The sequence below is a fragment of the Mus musculus genome, chromosome 10, assembly GCF_000001635.26.
Source record: "Mus musculus strain C57BL/6J chromosome 10, GRCm38.p6 C57BL/6J".
Taxonomy (NCBI): Eukaryota; Metazoa; Chordata; class Mammalia; order Rodentia; family Muridae; genus Mus; species Mus musculus.
In genome coordinates this window covers 45,432,460-45,454,272 of record NC_000076.6, presented here as the reverse complement: position 1 = coordinate 45,454,272, position 21,813 = coordinate 45,432,460, and the positions used below count along the sequence as shown (strand labels likewise).

The following is a 21,813-nucleotide window of genomic DNA, read 5'->3' as shown; positions in this document are numbered from 1 at the left end:
AGAAAGTCCAAGGCATCAGGGAAAGCAGAGCCAGACTACAAAGAAGAAAAAGGAAAGCTAGACTCTTAGTCAGACAGTGAGCACACTCCAGAGTGCTTGGTGAGAGCTTTGCAGATGGCTACATGGAAGAGGGATGTATAGGAACGACAAGTTCACCATCTCATAAAGGGGATAATTGTCCCTCCCCTCTTCTTAGCAAAGTTTTAGGTAAACCACCTTTCCTGTGGGGTATAGACTTCTGACCAGGTGATTGGCAGGCCCTGCTGGAGTAACTTTTAGGAGGAGACCATAGTTCGAATCTTATCATCTAATCTTTGGACCTAGCTGATCAGAATGCCTTGTCTCCACCCAGGACCATAGGTGTGATAAAACTGATGTTTGCTTTCTAGTAAAAGGGAAACAAGAGATTGGGCCTTGAGCTGATCTGAGGAAGGCTGCCTGTATCCTTAACCGTTAGCCTATATAGCTGCTAAAACATGAAAAGCAATGGCAGCTTATAGGCAAATAAAAGTGACAAACAGCTAAGTATATTTAAGGTAATGTAAAGATTATTGTGGTTTATAATTGTGAGTAATCTTTTAATAGATTCATAAATAAAAGCATAAAAAAGGAGACTGCAATCCTTCCTAACAACTAACTACCCCAAGTTACTAACCACCCAACCATCAGCAAATGTAACTTGCTGATTTGGCGTCCGTTCTACCAGTTAGACCGTCTTAAGCTACAGCCAGCACATACTAGAGTAATGTTGATAATGATGTTGTCAGTGATGAACAATACAATAATAATGGCATGTAACTTAGAGAGTGCTTATATACACATTTTCTAATTAACTAAATTTTTTCAACACTGAAAGATAGTTGTAATTATTGCCCATTTTTGCTAATAAAGAAATTATAGAATTGCTAATTGCCTAATTTCACATAATTAGGTCAGTAATATGATTTCAGGATATAACTCTTACATCTCTGAGTTCCCATCATATTTAAAAGTTTAAATTTTATGTTAATGTGCTCCCTTTGAGCCAGGCTTTGGATGTTCATCTGTGAGCACAAAGCAGGGAGGGGACTGAGGAGGATGGCTCAGGAAGTGAAATGTGTGCTGTGCATGGGAGCCAGGAGGTGATGGCGCACACCTTTAATCCCAGCACTCATGCAGGGGTTGGGGAGTACAGGATACCTCTGAGATTGAGGCCAGCCTATTCTGCTTGCTCCTGGGAAGTCAGGGATATGCAGTCAGGGTTACCCAGAGAAACCCAGACCTGAAAACCACCACCACCACCACCACCACCACCATCACCACCACCACCACCACCACCACCACCACCAAAAAAGCCAACTGTAACAGCATACCCTGATAATGTTAGCACAAGGGTTTGGAAAAGAAGCAGATCTCAAGAGCTCACCAGCCAGCTATTCTGGCTGCCTTTGAGTTCCAAATTTAATGACTTTTGTTTCAAAATATAGGGTAGAGCGCCATTGAGGGTGAGTGTTGATCTGGTGCTGTGGTCTCCTTTCTTTCCCTTCCCCTTCCCCCTGTCGTTGTCTCTCTGCCTCGGTCTTTCTATCCCCCTTCTCTCCCCCTCCCCTCCCCCTTCCCTCCCATCTCAAGTTTCTTACAGATCTCAAAGAACCCCAGAGGCAGATAGTTCAGCCACAGTGAAAATAACATTAACACTGCTATAGTTTGATAACACTTACCATCCTCTGACAGTCTCTGAGTATAGGAGGTGAGGGACCTAAATTAGGCTTTGATTAAAAGAGACTTTGTGTTTATTTATTCTGTTTATTTTTTTTAGATAGGGTCTCACTATGTTAGCTCTGGCTGGCCTGGAACTCACTGTGGAAAGCAGGCTGGCCTTGGACTCAGCTCCAGACTAAAAGGCTGGCACTAAAAGGATGCAGCACAGTTTTCCTCAGGAAAGCCTTTTGGAGGCAGAATATTCATGATAAGGGAGAAGAAGAAGGGAAAACAGGGAAAGGAAGAGTTGTGAGTAGAGGCTCTTTGGCAGGAGGAACTCGGACTGTAGTCCTTACTACTTGCTTGAATTTTACCAAAGCTCTTCTATCTATGGAAAGTAGATAGCAATATTCATTTATAGGGTTGTGAGTCATCAGAGCAAATGTATTTCAGGCAGTGCCTTGAAAGGGAAATAAAAGATATCCTATCTTTCTTGTAATTAAAAAAGTGGATATATGCTGCAATTAATATAACAGAGATGTGTGGTAAAGGAATGTCAGAGCCAAGACTGAAGAGCAGATAGATATAATTTAATTGGACCTACAAAATTAAAATTAATGAACAATTATCCTTTCAGTTTTGAGATTCTTTTTTTTAAATGGATATTTTACTTGTTTACATTTTAAATGTTATCCCCTTTTCTGGTTTCCCCTCTGTAAACCCCCTATCGCATCTCCCCTTACCAAGCTTCTATGAGGGTGCTCTCCCACCCACCCACTCACCCACTCATCCATTCCAGCCTCACGACCCTAACATACCTCTATACTGGGATGTTAAGCCTTCACAGGACCAAGGGCCTCCATTCCCATTGATGCCAGATAAGGTCCTTTCAGCTCCTTCAGACCTTCCCCTAACTCTTCCATTGGGGTCCCTGTGCTCAGTATGATGACTGTCTGCGAGCATCCACATCTGTGTTGGTCAGAATCTGGCAGAGCCTCTCGGAAGACAGCTGTATCAGGCTCATGTCAGCAAGCCTTCTTGGCATCAGCAATAGTGTCGGGTTTAGTGGCTGCATGTGGGATGGATCCCTAAGTGGAGCTGGAGCACTCTCTGGATGGCCTTTCCTTCAGTCTCTGCTCCACTCTTTGTCCCTGTATTTCGTTTAGACAGGAGCAATTCTGGGTTAAAATTTTGGAGATGGGTGGGTGGTCCCATCTCTCAACCAGGGGGCCATGCCTAACTTCTGAATATAGTCTCAACAATTTCTCCCTCCCCTTAGTGGGGTATTTCAGCTAATGTCGTCTCCGTGGGGTCCTGGAAGGCTCTTGCTTTCCTGGCATCTGGGACTTTCTGGTTGCTACCCCCCAGTTTCCCATCCCTCATTGCTACACACCTCTGTTCAATTTCCTGTCCCTCTGTACATCTCTTCCATCTCCTCCCGTATCTGATTCTGCTCCCTTTCTCCCCTCCATCTCTTATATTCCTCCCAAGTCCCTCCCATCTTCTACTTCCCTTGATTATATTGTTCCCCCTTCTAAGTAGGACTGAAACATCCACTCTTTGGTCTTCCTTCCTTTTGAGCTTTATGTGGTCCATGAGTTGTATCATGGGTATTCCATGCTCTTTGCCTAATATCCACTAATCACTTATCAGTGAATACATACCATGCGTGTTCTTTTATGACTGAGTTAGCTCACTCAGGATATTTTCTATATCCATCCATTTGCCTGTGAGTTTCGTGAAGTCATTGTTTTGACTAGCTGAGTAGTACTCCATTGTGTAAATGTACCACATTGTATCCATTCCTCTGTTGAGGGACATCTGGGTTGTTCCCAGCTTCTGGCTATTATAAATATGCCTGCTATGAACATAGTGGAGCATGTGTCTTTATTACATGTTGGGGCATCTTCTGGTTATATGCCCAGGAGTGGTATACCTTGGTCCTCAGGTAGTACTATGTCCAATTTTCTGAGGAACCACCAGACTGATTTCCAGAGTGGTTGCACCAGCTTACAATCCCACCAGCAATGGAGGAGTGTTCTTTCTCCACATCCTCACCAGTATCTGCTATCACCTGAGTTTTTAATATTAGCCATCCTGACTAGTGAAATCTCAGGGTCATTTTGATTTTAAGTTTCCCTAATGACTTTGAACATTTATTTAGGTGCTTCTTGGCCATTCAAGTTTCCTTAGTTGAGAATTCTCTGTTTAGCTCTGTTCTCCAATTTTTTTTTTTTGATAAGGTTATTTGGTATCTAGTCTGTTATTCTACATCTTTTTATTGGAGAATTGAGTCCGTTGATGTTAAAAGATACTAAGGAATAGTGATTTTTGCTTACTGTTATTTTTGTTGTTAGAGGTGGAAGTGTGTTTCTGTGGCTATCTTCTTTTAGGTTTGTTGAAAGATTACTTTCTTGCTTTTTCTAGGATGTAGTTTCTCTCCTTGTGTTGGAGTTTTCCATTTATTAGGGCTGGATCTGTGGAGAGATATTGTATAAATTTGGTTTTGTCATGGAATATCTTAGTTTCTCCATCTATGGTAACTGAGAGTTTTGCTGGGTATAGTAGCCTCGACTGGCATTTGTGCTCTCTTAGGGTCTGTATGACATCTGCCCAGGATCTTCTATCTTTCATAGTCTCTGTTGAGAAGTCTGGTGTAATTCCGATAGGTCTGCCTTTAAATGTTACTTGACCCTTTTCCCTTACTGCTTTTAATATTCTTTCTTTGTTTTGTGCATTTAGTGTTTTGACTGTTATGTGACAGGAGGAATTTCTTTTCTGGTCCAGTCTATTTGGAGGTCTGTAGGCTTCTTGTATGATCATGGGCTTCTCTTTCTTTAGGTTAGGGAAGTTTTCTTCTATAATTTTGTTGAAGATGTTTACTGGCCCTTTAAGTTGGGAATCTTCACTCTTTTCTATACTTGTTATCCTTGGGTTTGGTCTTCTCATTGTGTCCTGGATTTCCTAGATGTTTTGGGTTGGGCGCTTTTTTGCATTTTGCATTTTATTTGACTGTTATGTCAATGTTTTCTAAGGTATCTTCTGCCCCTGAGATTCTCTCTTCTATCTCTTGTATTCTGTTGGTGATGCTTGCATCTATGACTCCTGATCTCTTTCCTAGGTTTTCTATGTCCAGTGTTGTCTCCCTTTGTGGTTTCTTTATTGTTTCTATTTCCACTTTTAGATCTTGGATGGTTTTGTTCAGTTCCTTCATGTGTTTGGTTGTGTTTTCCTGAAATTCTTTGAGGGATTTTTGTGTTTCCTCTTTAAGGGCTTCTACCTGTTTACCTGTGTTCTCCCATATTTCTTTAAGGGAATTATTATTTATGTCCTTAAAGTCCTCAATCATCATCATGAGATATGATTTTAAATCAGAGTCTTACTTTTCCAGTGTGTTGGGGTATCCAGGGCTTGCTGTGATGGGAGAACTAGGTTCTGATGATGCCAAGTAGCCTTGGTTTCTGTTGCTTATGTTCTTGCCCTTGCCTAGAACCATCTGGTTATCTCTGGTGTTATCTGGTCTTGTCTCTGACTGTGACTTTTCCCTCCTGTAAGCCTGACTCCTGGGAGACCAGCTCTCTCTGGGAGGAGTTTGGGTATGAAGAGCTGTGGCACAGGGTCAGCTCTGGGGTGCAGACAGAAACGGGAAGGATCCTGTCCCAGCCTGTTCCTTGGTTCCTGTGTCCTGATGGCTCTAGGAAGGTCTCTCTTGGTCCAGGAATTTGAGCAGAGGTAGTGTTCTTACCTGTGCTCACAGGTGTTTCGGCACTCTGAGGAGACCAGCTCACTCCCAGTATTTGGGTATGGAGAGCTGTGGCACAGGGTCAGTTCCAGATTTGAAGCTTTATAGTTAATATCTTTAACTGTAAAGTTATTAGATCTAAATACAGTAAAAATGTTTTTGGAGGGTCTAAACATTTAGAATAAGATTTACCACGAAGTTATTTAAGATGTAAGCAATAGGCCTTAGAGAGATGGCTCGGCATTAAGAGCACTCACTCTTACAAGAACCTGAGTTTAGTTCCCAGCACTTTTGTAGTCATTGTAACTTTAGCTTAGGGGATCTAAGACCCTCTTCTGGCCTTTGTGGACACTGACTCCTCTCTATGCCATATACATATGTACACACACATATACATAAATATTATGTTTTAAGAAAAGGATTACGTACGTAACAGCATGGACTTAATTCTTAGTATGAAACATTTTAATTATATATATATATATATATATATATATATATATACACACACACACATACACACACACACACACATATATATATATGATATTGTTGTAATTCATAAAGCCAGTTTTTTTTTTTAAAGAAATCAGTATTTCCTCTACCCAGGAATATCTACTGTTTACCCTTCCATGCTTTCCTCACGTTTTCTCCTCTTCATAACTATGAAAATAAATACTTTTTCTCAAATCAGTTGCTTACATTTTTTAAACTCAAATGGAGAAAATAACTTTGAATTCTCTTAGTCAAATGATGGTCAGTTGTAAATTAGAGGAGTTAAGTCAGTCAGTCTGATAGAAAAAACATGTATAAACTGATTTGGAAGTTGAAAAGTGAAAATATAAAGAAGCATGCTGTGCATTTCTATCACAGACTCTAGTGTATGAAGTATAAATTTCTTTAAGAGTAAACATAACATTATTTCTTATTTTATGTACTTATTATTATTCTTATTTTATAGTCTTAATCGACTTTTCTTTTCAGTTTCACTACTCTGAAATAGATGAGCCTTATGTTATCTTACTATCAATAGAGCAAATATCAACATATATGTTAGTGTTATCCTCTCCTTCCTGTGCTTTAAGAAGGCTTGGATCTATCCCCAACCACTGGTATCTTGTTTTTATTTTCACATGAATATTTTTGGTATGTTTCCTTTAAATGTTGAAGTCATTATTAGATCTGCAGCTAGCTTGTAAGTTTTATTGGCAAGTTAATACTTTTCTCCTAAGTAATAAGAATTGGAGTCTGCCATCTTTTTTGTTCATTTTGTTTTGTTTTGTATTCAGTTTTTTTTTTTTTTTTGAGACAGGGTTTCTTTATGTAGTCCTGGCTGTCCTGGAACTCACCCTGTTATAGCAGGCTGGCCTTGAACTCAGAGATATGGGCACCTGCCTCTGCCTCCTGAATTCTGGGATTAAAGACAAGCACCACCACTATCTGGCTGAATTCTGCTATCTTTAACAATTAACTAGTCAGATGTTTCAATCTCTATAATATAGTTGTTTGGAGCTCCATGAAATGTTGTGAAGTATTTGTTTATAGGCTTAAATGACTTGATTAATCAGTGAATGTAACCAAGATAACTTAAGTATATTGCAGTTGGCAGTGGCACTGAGAGAAGTTTTATTTGAAGAAGGAAGATGATTTATGTAACCATAGAACAAATGAGGAAATGATACAAGCATTGTGAGCTAGAAACAGATTTTTGATCTTGAAAATGTTATGTGCCATGGGGAAATTTCCAGAAACCACTCTCAACTTCATATTTGTAAATTGATTTCAGTGTACTCAAGTGTATGTGATCTTTTCCATGGCTGGAAGGACCTATGCTGGCCTGAGAGAAAGCTGCAAATGCATTTTATACTGTGCCCTGCAATGTAGAATTTCAAAATCTGTTAAAAGAATAGTTTCCTTACTATTAAAGGAAACCATCTTTATATTGTTTTTAAGTGTTCCTTGCAGCACAGTGACTAGTTAGTTCATGCTATGTTTAGCCTGTCTACATGTATTCACTACTTGATAGACTTATACCTTCTCTACCAAACATTGGTATTTCCCCATCTGCACACAGACTGCATTAATCTTTTCATAATGATGTCCATTTAGATGCTTATTTTCTCAACACAGCCATTAAGAACAATCTTTCTATAACATATAGTTATTAATTTTGTTCTTACAGTATGTTCAATATGTTCTTACAGCATGCCCAAATCTATCAATTCTTTTTGCTGTTTCATGATCTGTCTTTCCTTTCCCGAGGATGTGGCCCATCCCTGAGATAATGCTATATAGATTTGCGGTGGATAGAGAGAACAAACAGCAAGCTCTGGAAGGTTTCTTTCTGCTAGTAAAGCAAGGCATTACAGAGGGTGGAGGATACAGACGTCCTCCTTGCAAGCCTCGCCCGCCAGCCATTGTTTCCTTTGTGCTACCATTTCCCATCTCTTCTGAAGCACTGCTGTTTACAGTTTCTTCCTTTCAGTTTGCTCTTTAGGCTTCTCTCCACCCTCCACCCCACCCCCACACTTAACAACGCTTACCGGTATTCCCTCTTCCTGGTGTAAAAAGCTTCTGTAGGAAATTGATAATCGGTGTCTTTCTGCTTCAAAGTCTTTTAACACTGGTGCTGCCTGCTAAGAGGAATTGACAAGGTTCCTGTGATCCTTGTCTGTTTCTCTGATTAATCAGTTTTTCTTTTGTGGAGAAGCTTCTTTTAACAAAAGAGCACTGACCTGAAATTTCTATCACTTTCCAGTGCTGCTTGGTGTGCATCTTCTGCTCTTCTCCCTAGGACTTTAAACCCTTTCGCTAAAAAGTTTTGGCTTTCAGTTAATCTGAAAGATGGGAAGCTATTTCATTGTAATTTATGTATGCTTACTGGTTGTAGCTAATTTGAATACTTGCATAATTCAGCTTAGAAAGCTGTTACCTATTCAAATAAATACAAGTACAAATCAAAATGAGTTGGTTTTTTTTTTGGTTTTTTTTTTTTTATAATTCTTATTGACTTTCCAGGTAAAACCAAGGGAAAGCAATTCTAGCATGCTTGAAAGAGAATTATGCTGCCAAAGAAATAGTACAAAGATCTCCAGAAAACCAGGAGTATGTTGTTTCTTTAGAAAATTGCTTTAAAAATCATGTCAATCGTTGTTATAATTGTAGAATTTGTCTTAAGTTCAAGAGCAAGTTTTAGCTGCCAACTTAACCAGAAAATAAAGTTATAAGTACTGATCAGACTATATAAAGTGAGACTGTAAAAAGTGGGATAGAATATGTTTGAATATTATTGATCTGGGTTGTACACATTAATGTGAAGCTAAACCTAATAAATGTCTTGAGGAAAACAAAGGAGAATGTCACACCCTTTGTGTATACAAACCCATCTTCAATAGATACTAAATATAATACTAACTGCAAAGTGCACATTATCAAAATCTAAACTTTCCTTCATTACCACTAACAAGTTAAAAAGACAGTGAGAAGGTTGGGATTTTCTGTGGATGTTCAGAAGATGGGAAACTTACCAAGATGCATGCTGGGAGCTAAGTGATGTTCATGTCTGTCATTTCAGTACCTGAGAGGGAGAGACAGCATGATTGCAGAAGGTTCAAGGCCAGTGTAGGCTATAGAGAACAGGCTGGGCTGTGAGGTAAACCCTGTCTCAAAAATTGAAATCAAAGGGCCAGAGAGACGGCTTAGTAGGTGAAGGTACTTGCCGTGCAAGCATGGTAATCTGAAGTAGACCCTGGAACTTTGACACAGGTAGAGGATGCGTGTACACACTTGTCTCTTGACCTCCATGTGTTTGTGTTCTTTGGTGGCTGGGATTGGGAGTGCGCTTGTGTGTCATTAGCCTAATAGATTACATACCTCCCCTACCCACCCACTCCCACTTTTTGGCCCTGGCGTTCCCCTGCACTGGGGCATATAAAGTTTGCATGTCCAATGGGCCTCTCTTTCCAGTGATGGCCAACTAGGCCATCTTTTGTTACATATGCAGCTAGAGTCAAGAGCTCCCGGGTACTGGTTAGTTCATAATGTTGTTCCACCTATAGGGTTGCAGATTCCTTTAGCTCCTTGGATACTTTCTCTAGCTCCTCCATTGGGGGCCCTGTGATCCATCCAATAGCTGACTGTGAGCACATCCAGAGAAGCCCTGTCTTGAAAAACCAAAAAAAAAAAAAAAAAAAAAAAAGAAAGAAAGAAATCAAAACTGGCTCTCCGTGGCCCAGCAGCTATCCAAATTTTAGCAGCTCCTCAGCTAGTAGTGGAATTACATACTGACTTTCTCACCCTCTGCATTGCAGTTTAGTGTGGCTGGAGCTTGCACAGGTCTTGTGTGTGCTGTCAAAATTACTCTATGTTCATTATCTACATGTGTCTGTTGTGCCTGGGAATCAGGGTTTTTGTGAAGTTATCTCTGGTTCTCACAGCTCTTCTGCAAACAAAGATCCTGATTTGGAGCTGAGGAGTCTGCATTCTTTTGTTCTCTGCACATCTTTGAAAATTTAATCACATGTAACTGAATTGACAGTTACTCATACACAAGTATTTGTATTTTAAATCACAATTTTCTTTAATAGTGGTATAAAAAGTAGATAACAAATTCATTAGTTGGGGACGTTTTCAGCTTACAAGTTGAACAGATTAAGTGATAACCCAATGCAGCCCTACTGTTATATTGGTGAAGTAGTACTTTAATGTCTTGCATTCTATTTACTATTAAGAAAAACACAAATTTTAAAATATTGTCCTTAAGTTTGAAAATTTGCTTAACTTTTTTCTAATTATTTATAGCTTTAAAAATTACATGTATAATTGTGCCATCTTCAGAAAATAGGTTTTTAAAAAATTTTTCCATCTGAATATCTTTATTTTCCTTCCTTCTTTCCTTCCCCATTTTTCCCTGCCTCCCGCCTGCTTTTCTCTCCTTCAGCCTTCTTTGACTTTCCCTCCCATCTGCTCTGCTTTTCCTTACTAACCACCCCATCCCTCTTTTCCATTGCATTGTACATGTTTGGTAAACATTTTACTTGGCCCTCTTTTGTTGTTGCTAATTAAAACGTCAACTAAAAGCCGGGTATGCTGGCACACTTTTAATCCCACTCTTCAGAGACAGACGCAGGTGGAACTCCCATGTGTTTGAGGGCAGCCCAGTCTCCATAATGAGTTCCAGGGTATCCAAAGCTGTATAGGGAGATCTTGTCTCAGAAACAAAAGTGCATGCACAGACAGACAGACAGACACATACACACACACACACACACACACACACCCCTATGTGCTGGATAGTTTTATGTCAGCCTAACATTGGACTGTAGGCACACAGCTGTAGGGTATTTTCTTAGTGATTGGTTGAGGAGGCCCAGCTCCTTGTGGGTGGGGCCATCCCTGGGCTGCTGGTCCTGAGTTCTATAAGAAAAGAAAACTGAACAAGCAATGGAAGCAAACCAGTAATCATCACCCCTCCATGGCCTCTGCATCAGCTCCTGCCTCTGGGTTCCAGCCCTGTTTGAATTCCTGTCCTGACTTGAATTAAGAGATGACTACGATTTGGAAGTGTAAGCCAAATACCCACCTCTCCCCAGTTGCTTTTGGTCATGGTGTTTCATAGCAGCAATAGACACTCTAAGCTCCCCTACTCCCAAACAAACAAACAAACAAACAAAAAAACCCAAACCCCAAAATCCTAAAGCAACCTAAACCATGTAAAACCAAACAAAAACCCACAAATTGAATAAAAAATGCTTTATTGTGGCCATTTTTTAAAAATCTGGTTTCCAACTCTGGGGTGAAATGTCTAATAACTGATCAGATATTAGCCATAGGGTTTAGATAGATATCAAACTATTTCCCTTTTATCCATAGGTTGCCAGTAGTTTTTATGAGCAAATGTTTTAAAATGCCTTTATTTACAGAGATCAGAATATATCAATTAGTATTGTGATAAATTGGATTTGAATATATAACTTTCACTGATTAATTACATATGGTTACATATAACCTCAATCAGTCACTAAGAAACTGCAACTACTTTGCCAAATTCAGTTTAGAATTTTTATGCTTGTGTTTGTAATACATATTGTATTACTTGATTTCTTTTTAGTGTCAGCTTCCACACAAGTTAAAGCCTGGATTCTTTGGAGTGCCTTTTCTGTTTCTTAAAGGAATCTTTCCAAGAGTAGTTTTATCCTTGGGTTGGAAGGACTCACAAGCCACTTGGGCTGTTGTTATCCTGTTCCCATCCTCACCCCCCCCCCTTTTTTTCCTTTGAGCCAAGGTTTCTCTGTGTAGCCCTGTACCCGCCTCTGCTGCTTGAGTGCTGGGACTAAAGATGTGCACCAACAGAACCCAAGTGAGTTTTCTTTCTTTGTAGGAAAGTTTTTATTTAGTGGTTCAACTTTTAATCTAGATAACAGCATTCATTTTTAGATTTTCTGTTTATTTCAAAGTTTTTGTTTTTCCAGGAATTTATCTATTGGGCATTACTTTTAAAATTTTCAGAATGAAGTAGTACCTAACATATATAATGGCCTACTTACTTTCTCATTATTAATGTCTTTTGTAGTGGTAGTCCTGCTTTTGTGTTTAATATTGGATATTTCTGCGTGCTTGTTGTTGTTGTTTTTCTTTCTCCTCTCCTGTTTTAGTTACTCTTTGGTTTCCGTGATGAAACATCACATCCCAGTCAATTCATAGAAGGAAGAGTTTACTTGGAGCTTATAGCTCCAGAGGGATAGGAATCTATCACCATCATTGTGGGGAGATGCCAGCAGGCAGGCAGGTAGAAATGATAATAGAGGAGCAGCTGACAGCTAACATTTTGATCCACAAAATAGGAAACAGAGAACACAAAGCCAGGAGGCTTTTACAGCCTCAAAGCCCACACCAATTACACATCTCCTTCATCAAGGACACACCACCTAATCCTTCCCAAACAATTCTAATAATTTGGAAGAAAGTATTCAAACATGAGTCTATAGGAGCCATTCCCACTCAAAACTACACCTTCCTTTCTTCCCTCCTCCTCCACTCCTTTTCTGTCTCTTTTCCCCAACTCTGTCTTAATTAGAGTTCACTGCTTTGAAAAGATACCGTGACGAAGGTAACTCTTATAAAGGAAAACATTTAACTGGGACTAAGAGTTTCAGAGATTTAGTCCATTATCGTTGTGGTGGGAAGCATGGCAGTGTGCAGGCAGACATGGAAAAGGAGCTGAGAGAGAGAGTTCTGCATCTTGAGCTGCAGGTAGCAGAAGAGGACTAGATTCCACACTGGGTGGACCTTGAGCATAGCATGTCTACCTGCTAAGCTGCCATGCTAGCCTGCCTTTGGGGTCTCCGTCTCCGTGTCTCCTTCCCCCGTCTCCCTCTCTTCCTCACTTTCTGACGTAAATTATGCCTATGTGTGGGTATATCTGCATGAATGCAGGTGCCATTTGTTGGTCAGAAGAGGTTTTCAGCCACTTGGCTCTAGAGTTGTTGGTGTCTGTGAGCATGGGTACTGCTGAGTCTGGCATGGCCTTGGTAAGGGTAGAGTGACAGACATTGTTCCTGTCCCTGGGGCAGCAGATGTGTGCCTCCACAAGTGTAGATGGCTGCCTTGGGCTTAAGGCTTGTTTGTGTAGTAGTGTACATATTTTCACATTCCTCCGAGGAATATCCCCTCTGTTAATGTTAATGACACCATAATAATTAGAAACAGCAGGACTCCAGGAGTCAACAGTGTGTCTATGTCTTTAACAAAATGGTGAACACTGGGACCTTCAGGACAGCTCTTAAGGATGTGGAAAAGAACTCTAAAAACATGAGTGAAAAATATATAATTTCTCAGTAATGCAAAAAATGATGCATTATTAATTATATGAAGGACTTCTTGAATCTAAAGGAACAAAAACATCTGCTTGGCAGAAAAATACAAAGGCAGGCAGATTCCTGACTTCAAACTTGGCCTGGAACACAGTGAGTCCTGGCCCAGGTGTGGTATAAAGGATAGATTTCAGGGCGGGGTTCTACCCAGCATCTTATTGTCTGTGCTTGTGCTTGCTGTCTCTTCCTAAGAGTCAAGGGGCTAAGGCTGTAGAATGTGATTGGTGGGATGGTCAAGAGGGAACCTGGAATACATAACCGAATTGATAAGTAAATAAAAAACTGGCTTTTTGGCATGAGATGAGCTAGCAGAAAGTGATAGCATTTCTGATTTTTTTTTTCCCTAGGGAGAGCTGACCTGACTGGAGATCTGATTTAGAGAACTGATACAGCTCTTTTAGAATGTTTTTTAGTAGTTATTAAGAGAAGGCTCTCAGAAGAGCAAGCACAGCTCTTACAGAATTTTTTTCTGGCTTTCTGATTTTGACCAAAAAAAAAAAAAACCAAAAAAAAAAACCAAGAATTACTTTTGGAATTTTTCTAACAGGATTTCTGACTTGGGTCAAGAAAACCCATGGGCTATCCAGAGAGCTTTTAGAATTTTTACTAACAGAGAAAGCTGTCTCAACCAGAGAGTTTTTTAGAATATCAAGAAGAAAGTTTTCTAGAATAGAACAAAACACAGGGAGAGAACAGTCTAAAAGGCTGTCTCAAGCAGACTACAGAGCCAAGAGCTATCTACAGAATGCTATTTAGGGAGCCATCTTGAGCAGAACATAGGTCGATAGCTCAAACCCACATTTTGACGTCGAGTTGTTTGTTTTGATGCTCTCAAACACCCCTTCTCTCAGACCCCACCCCCCACCCCCAAGTTGAGGCTGGTCCTTGGCAGGTACTGGAGCTGAACTAAAATGAAGTTCTCTGCAAAGCAGTATGTGCTCTTAGCTGCTGAGCCATCTCTCCAGCACTTGGGAGGCAGACATAGGCAGATCTCTGTGAATTTGAGGTCAGCCTTGTCTTGAGAAAACAGAAAGTAAAGCAAACAAATAAAACCAAAACCCCAATAAAACAATTGACAATAAAGCTTTTTTAATAGTACTTTAAAAAAGATTTATTTATTCATTTTATGCATATGCGTACACTGTAGCTGTCTTCAGACACCAGAAGAGGGCATCAGATCCCATTACAAAAGGATGTGAGTCACCATGTGGTTGCTGGGAATTGAACTTGAACCTCTCAGAGCCATCTTTCCAGGCCCTTGTCAGTAATTCTTATTTGTTTTTAAATTTTTTGACCTTAGGACAGGAGATGGCTCAGCAACAGTACCTGCTCTTACAGAGGACCTGAGTTTGATTCATGACATCCACATGGTGGCTCATAACTGGCTATAACTCCAGTCCCAGTGCCCTCTTCTGACCTCCAAGGGCACCAGACACATACATGGATATATAGACAGACATACATATTGGCAAAACACCCATACACATACATAAAATAAGAATAGTTTAAAGTTTGTTGCCAATCACCAGTTGCAAATTAACTGCCTTGTTTTTTCTTTCCTGGTGTGTCATGTTACAACAGTGCTTATGATGCTGTGTGTGTTCATTTCCTCTTAGAAGCTAATATCATTAACCATTCACTGATACTGACATTTAAAGCCACCGCAGTTTAGATGACTGTTTATGAAAGTGTTGGTGGCTGTTGGTATATTTAATTAAATATTTTATTCCAAACATATATTTTATAGTGGATTCTTTACTTACTCTTTGGAGTCTTATACATTTTATTTCTTTGTAAATTTAATATTAGCCCTTTGCCAGGAGTGTAGCTAGTGAAGCCTTCTCCCATTCTATGGGCTGTCAATTAACTCTGCTCATTGTGTGCTTTGCTGTAAGGAAACTTCTTTTTTCCATTTGGTCCCACCTGTTGATACTTGGAGTTGCCTCTCATGCTGTTGGTGTTCTATTTAAAAACTTCTTGCCTACTCCAGCATCTTGAAGGATATGCTCTATGTTTTCTTCTAGAAGTTTAAGTTTTAAATTGAGGTCTTTGAGCCATTAATTTTTTTGTTTTGAACAAGGTGAAAGGTAAGAATCTAACTTCATTCTTCTGCAGATAGAAATCTAGTTTTGCACCATTTGTTGAATATGCTATTTTGTTTCCACAATCAAGTGGACACACCCTTGCTATTTTATTTCTGGGTCTTAGCTTCTGTTCCACTGCTCTTCCTGTCTGCCTTTTTCCTGTACCAAGCTGATGATGTTACTGTGGCTCTCTAGTCCAGTTTGAGGTTGGCTATCTAGCATTGTTCATACTCCTCTCAGGTTTTCTTTGGTGATTTATGGATGTTTGTGATTCTACATGAAATATTGCGTTATTTTCTTCTAAACCTGTGAGATACAATTTGGATAGATCCTACATTTGTTTGATAATGTATGAAAATTTAAATACTCATCATTTTGAAAGAACAATGAAGTTAAAATTTTGTAGGAAAATGAATAGCTTTAGAATGTGTAATATTTAAGGAGATAAATAAAAACTGAATGAATGTAGGCAGTGGGCATGAGTTATGAGAGAGAGGATATAAGGATAATTGTTTTCTAGTTCTAATTCTTTGTATTGTTTTAGTTTGGTAGTAGTTAAGTGCATAAAATGTATTTGATACGAAAGTATAAAATTTAATGTGAAGCTTCACAGCTTCTATATGTCTGTTTTAGTTGTATATAATGGAGCACATCTCCAATCTCAGGCAAAGACAGGTGGATCTCTGAGAGATGGTCTCTAGAGAGAGTTCTAGGCCTGCCAGGGCTATTTGTCTCAAAACAAAACAAAACAAAATGAAAAACAAAACCCCAAAAGCCTATTTTAACTGTATAAAAGTTAATTGAGTAGTATAGATTTTGAGTCCAATTAATTTTGCTGTGTGTAATATATTTATTTCCAAGTTGTTTTATTTTATAATAAAATTTATAAAGTTAAAGAAAAGAGGTCATGATTTCAAGATTACAAGATGAAGTACATGGGATGGGTTGGAGGGAGGAATGGGAAGGAGATGATGTATTTATATTTTAATTTGAAAATTTATTGAAAATAAAAAAGAAATGCCTTACAGATTTGCCTGTAGGCCATCTGATGGAGGCATTTTCTCAACTGAAGTACCTCTTCCCAAATAACTCTAACTTAAGTAGATTAAAAACACCACCAACAAAAAGCCCAAAACAACCAGGACATATAATGAGCACTAGGTGTGTTGCTGGTAATAGTGAGAGTATGAGCTCAATAAATTTAGCCATACTAACAGAGAGTGGAAAACATGGTTGAAAGTATAAAGGAGAGCCCAACAGAGACGCCTGAGCTGGGTATGCTGTGATGAAAGTAGTATATCAGGTAAGTAGTAAATGAAACCAAGGAACAGAGTGCATATGCATGCTGCTTGTTTCTTTATCCTCCATATACTCATATACTCAGCAGGCTTCCTACTACAGAAGGCAAGGCTTAGCTGTTTTATACCATTTCTTCTAAAAGCCACCCTAAACAAGCACAGACAACACAAATTTTAGTTAAGTAAACATTTAAGAGACTGGAGAGATGGCTCAGTGGTTGAGAGCGTTACAGTTCTTGTAGAAGAGTTGAGTTCAGGTCCTTACATACATATTGGACTATTCACAACCACCTGTAACTCCAGCTAAAGGGGTGTTTCATGCCTCTAGTCTCTTTGGATACCTTCAGAAAATTAAAATAATGAATAATTATGGGTATCTTTTTAAAAATTATTTATTGCAGCTGTACATATATGCTTCACAGCATAATTATAATCTGTGGCTGATTTTCTTTTTAAAATTGCTTATAAGAGTGAATAAAAAAAATCTGTGGTTATGACACTATATGTTTGTAGCCTTGATTTTGCCCCCTGTATTGTCTATTTTTATGTCAACTTGATACAAATGTAGTTCTCTTCTCAGAGAGAACTACATTTCAAAAAAAAAAAATGCCTCCATAATATTAACCTGTGGGCCAGTGTGTAGTGTTTATTAGTGATTGATGTACTAGGGCCTATCCCATTGTGAGTAATGCTACCCTACCCTTGAGTGCTATAAGAAAACAAGCTGAGCAAGCCACGGAAGAGTAATCTACGAAGGAGTACTCCTCAAAAGCCTCTTTATCATCAGCTGCCTCCTTTTGTCTTGGGGATTTCCTTTGTTTCCTATGCCTGTATCTTTTCTCTTATGTATTTTAGGAACACATTCTTAACTCTCCCATAGGAAAATGTTAACAAGGAAAAGTTTTCAAGATTCCATTCTTATAGAGATTACAGCCAGGGATACAATTCCCACAATATATTTACCTCAGGAATTTGGAAGTATTTTGTTTTCTAGTGTCAATTGTTAAGAAAGTAGATGCCCTTCTGATTCTTAATCCTTTTTATGAAATCACTTTTTGTTTTTGTTTTTTTAACCATCTTTTCTAGATGGTCTTAGGGTCCCAGTCTTATATTCCCAGTATCCTGATTTGAATAGTGTGTCCCCCATAGGCTCGTTTGTTTGAACATTTAGTCCCCATTTGATTGGACTGTGTGGCAAGCTTAGGAGGAGTGGCCTTATTGGAGAAAGTATGTCATTGGAGGTGAACCTTAAGTTTAAAGATTATTAATGTTTCTACTAGCTCTCTTTGCTTCATTCTTGTGCTTCAAGATGTGAGCTCTCAGCTTCCTCTTCCTGCCACCATGCCTGCTACTTGTGCTGTGATGGACTCTTAGCTCTCTTGAACCATAATCCTAGATAAATCATGTGCAACTTGCCTCGGTTATGTGTTTTACTGGGAAGTAACTAATCCACCTTGAGTTATTCTGACAGTGACCCCCAGTGTATTCAAGTTATTAGTTTTTTTCATAATTTGATATTTAACAGCTTAATGATGTCCTTTCCTGCCATTTGTCTCTCTGTTAGAACTCCACTAATCTCACTGTTTTGGACATTGTTTTTTCTATGTACATATCATAGGTTTACTATCATTTTTGTCAGTATTTAAGATTCTTTAATTAAAATTCAATTTCCAGCATCTTTCTTTTTATTTTAGCATATTTTCATTTAGTTCAGAGATTTTTGAATAAACTTTTATTAATCTCAGATTTGTTGTGTGCAGTCTTTTTTTTGGACTTCTGATGTGTCTTTTTCTATTTGATGATCTTAGTGTCTTTTCTCATTTTGAAGTGTCTTCTCTGAGATTCTTACCTGTTCCTTTTTCTCTTCATGCTGAAGGTTAAAACCAGTGCCTCTTCATTAATAGATATGTGGTCACATTTAGCATTGGGTATAGATCTCACCTATGGCCTGTTATGTGGTAATTTTAAATACAGATCTCTATCCAGTATACTTTTTATTGGCTCCCAAATACTGACTGTAAGATAATGTCAAAAATTTTAGTTTTTGTTTTTGTTTTGTATGAGCATTCTTCACTGTGGCTTCCAGTTAGTGTTTGCTTTGGGACTATCGAATCTCAAGTTTTAAAAAATATAGCAAGTGAGAACTTTCTTTTTCACACATTAACAGTCTAGGCTGCAGGGTCTTCTCATAGTCCTTAGGACACAGACTAATGGAGTCTCTATCTTGAACATCCTGGTATTTTCTTTAGCTTCAAATTCTTCACCTCTTTGAAAATTAATGGTACCACAACTCCCAGAGGAGGCTTCACTCCCAGGCACTCTAGCACTCCCAGGATCTTAGGATCAGGGGTGAGTAGGATATAACATCTATTCAGACACCACCAGGAGTAACCTGGACCAGCAGGATCCAGGGATGCAAGAACCCTGCCTGACAAGTAGCTTGGGTTCCATATGGTCTGCAAGATTTACCTTGGGTGCAAACTCTACAGCCAGTCCCACAGCACTCAGAGCAGGCTCAAATCCCAGGTGCTCTTACACAGCCAGAATCCCAGGAGCTTAGTCACACCAGTATCTCAGGGTCCCAGAGGCAGCTTGAGTCCTAGGAACGCTGACACACCCAGAATCTCAGGATCAAAGGAAGGACAAGATCCAGCCAGATAATGAGGGCAGATAGCACTAGAGATATCCAGATGGTGGGAGGCAAGCATAAGAACATAAGCAATAGAAAGCAAGGTTTCTTGGCATCATCAGAACCCAATTGTCCCACCATAACAAGTCCTGGATATACCATCACACTGGAAAAGCAAGACTTGACTCTAAAATCACTTCTCACAATGATTATAGAGGACTTTAAGAAGGATATAAATAAGTCCCTTAAAGAAATAGAGAAGAACACAGGTGAACAGGTAGAAGCCCTTGAAGAGGAAACGCAAAAATCCCTTAAAGAATTACAGGGAAACACAAACAAACAGGTGAGGAAATGAACAAACCATCCAAGATCTAAACATGGGAATAGAAACAGTAAAGAAATCACAAAGGGAGTTAGAAAATCTAGGAAAGAGATCAGGAGTCATAGATGCAAGCATCACCAACAGAATACAAGAAATAGAAGAAGAGAGAATCTCAGGGGCAGAAGATACCATAGAAAACATTGACACAACAGTCAGAGAAAATGCAACATGTAAAAAGCTCCTAACCCTAAATATCCAGGAAATCCAGGAAACAATCAGAAGACCAAACAAACCTAAGGAAAATAGGAATAGAAGAGAGAAAAATTCTCAACTTAAAGGGCCAATAAACATCTTCAACAAAATTATAGAAGAAAACTTCCCTAACCTAGAGAAAGAGATGCCCATGAATATACAAGAAGCCTACAGTCTTCCAAATAGACTAGACCAGAAAAGAAATTCCTCCTGTCACATAATAATCAAAACAACAAAAGCATTAAAATAAAAAAGAAAATTAAAAGGAGTAAAGGAAAAAGGTCAAGTAACATATAAAGGCAGACCTATCAGAATTAGCCCAGACTTCTCAACAGAGACTATGAAAGCTAGACGATCCTGTGAAGATGTCATACAGAAACTAAGAGAACATAAATGCCAACCCAGACTACTATAACCAGCAAAAACTGTCAGATACCATAGATGGGGAAACCAAGATATTCCATGACAAAAACAAATTTACACAATATCCAAAAATCCAGCCCTACAAAGGATAATAGATGGAGAACACCAACACAAGGAGAGAAACTACACCCTAGAAAAAGCAAGAAAGTAGTCTTTCAACAAACCTAAAATAAGATAGCACATAAACATAATTCCACCTCTAACAACAAAAATAACAGGAAATAACAATCACTTTTCCTTAATATCTCTTAACATTAATGATCTCAATTCCCCAATAAAAAAGACATAGACCATAGTGGTGGTACATGCTTTTTATCCCAGCACTTGGGAGGCAGAGGCAGGAGGATTTCTGAGTTTGAGGCCAGCCTAGTCTACAGAGTGAGTTCCAGGACACAGAGAAACTCTTGCCCTGCAAACAAACAAACAAACAAAAACATAGACTAACAAACTCGATACATAAACATGACCCAACATCTTGCTGCATACAGTAAAAACACCTCAGTGACAAAGACAGATACTACCTCAGAGGAAAAGGCTGGAATTTTCCAAGAAAATGGTCCTAAGAAAGAACTTGGAGTAGCCATTCTAATATTGAATAAAATTGGCTTTCAACCAAAAGTTATCAAAAAGGATAAGGAAGGGCACTTCATACTGGTCAAAGGAAATTTTACCAAGAAGAACTCTCAATTCTGAATATCTATGCTTCCAATGCAAGGCCATCCACATTCATAAAAGAAACTTTACTAAAGCTCAAAGCACACATTGTACCCCATACAATAATAGTGGGAGACCTCAACAACCCACTCTCAGCAATGGACAGATCATGGAAACAGAAACTAAACAGAGACATGTTGAAACTGAAACTAACAGAAGTTATGAACCAAATGGATTTAACATATTTATAGAACATTTCATCCTAAAGCAAAAGATACTTTCTTCTCAGCACCTCATGGTACCTTCTCCAAAATTGATGAAACTGAAACTAACAGAAGTTATGAACCAAATGGATTTAACATATTTATAGAACATTTCATTCTAAAGCAAAAGATACTTTCTTCTCAGCACCTCATGGTACCTTCTCCAAAATTGACCACATTGGTCACAAAACAGGCCTCAACAGATACAAGAAGATTGAAATAATCCCATACACTTTATCAAATCACCACGGACTAAGGCTGGTCTTAAATTCCAACAAAAACAGTGGAAGACACACATACACATGGAAGGTGAACAATGCTCTACTCGATGACAAGTTGGTCAAGGAAGAAATTAAGAAATTAAAGACTTTTTAGGATTTAATGAAAATGAAGACATAATACCAAAATCTATGGGACACAATGAAAGCAGTGGTAAGAGGAAAACTCACAGCTCTTAAGTGCCTCCAAAAAGAAACTGGAGAGAGCATACACTAGCAGCTTGACAGCATACCTGAAAGCTCTAGGACAAAAAGAAGCAAATATCCCCAAGAGGAATAGGCAGCAGGAAATAATCAAACTCAGGGCTGAAATCAAC

General features: G+C 38.9%; 1 protein-coding gene and 1 pseudogene across 9 annotated transcripts in view; both read left to right on the top strand.

The window, feature by feature from the left end:
* Lin28b (lin-28 homolog B (C. elegans)) overlaps positions 1-21,813 on the top strand; it is a 109,698-nt gene that overhangs the window by 32,042 nt on the left and 55,843 nt on the right. The window lies entirely within an intron of this gene.
* On the top strand, positions 13,812-13,869 carry Gm51827 (annotated as a pseudogene).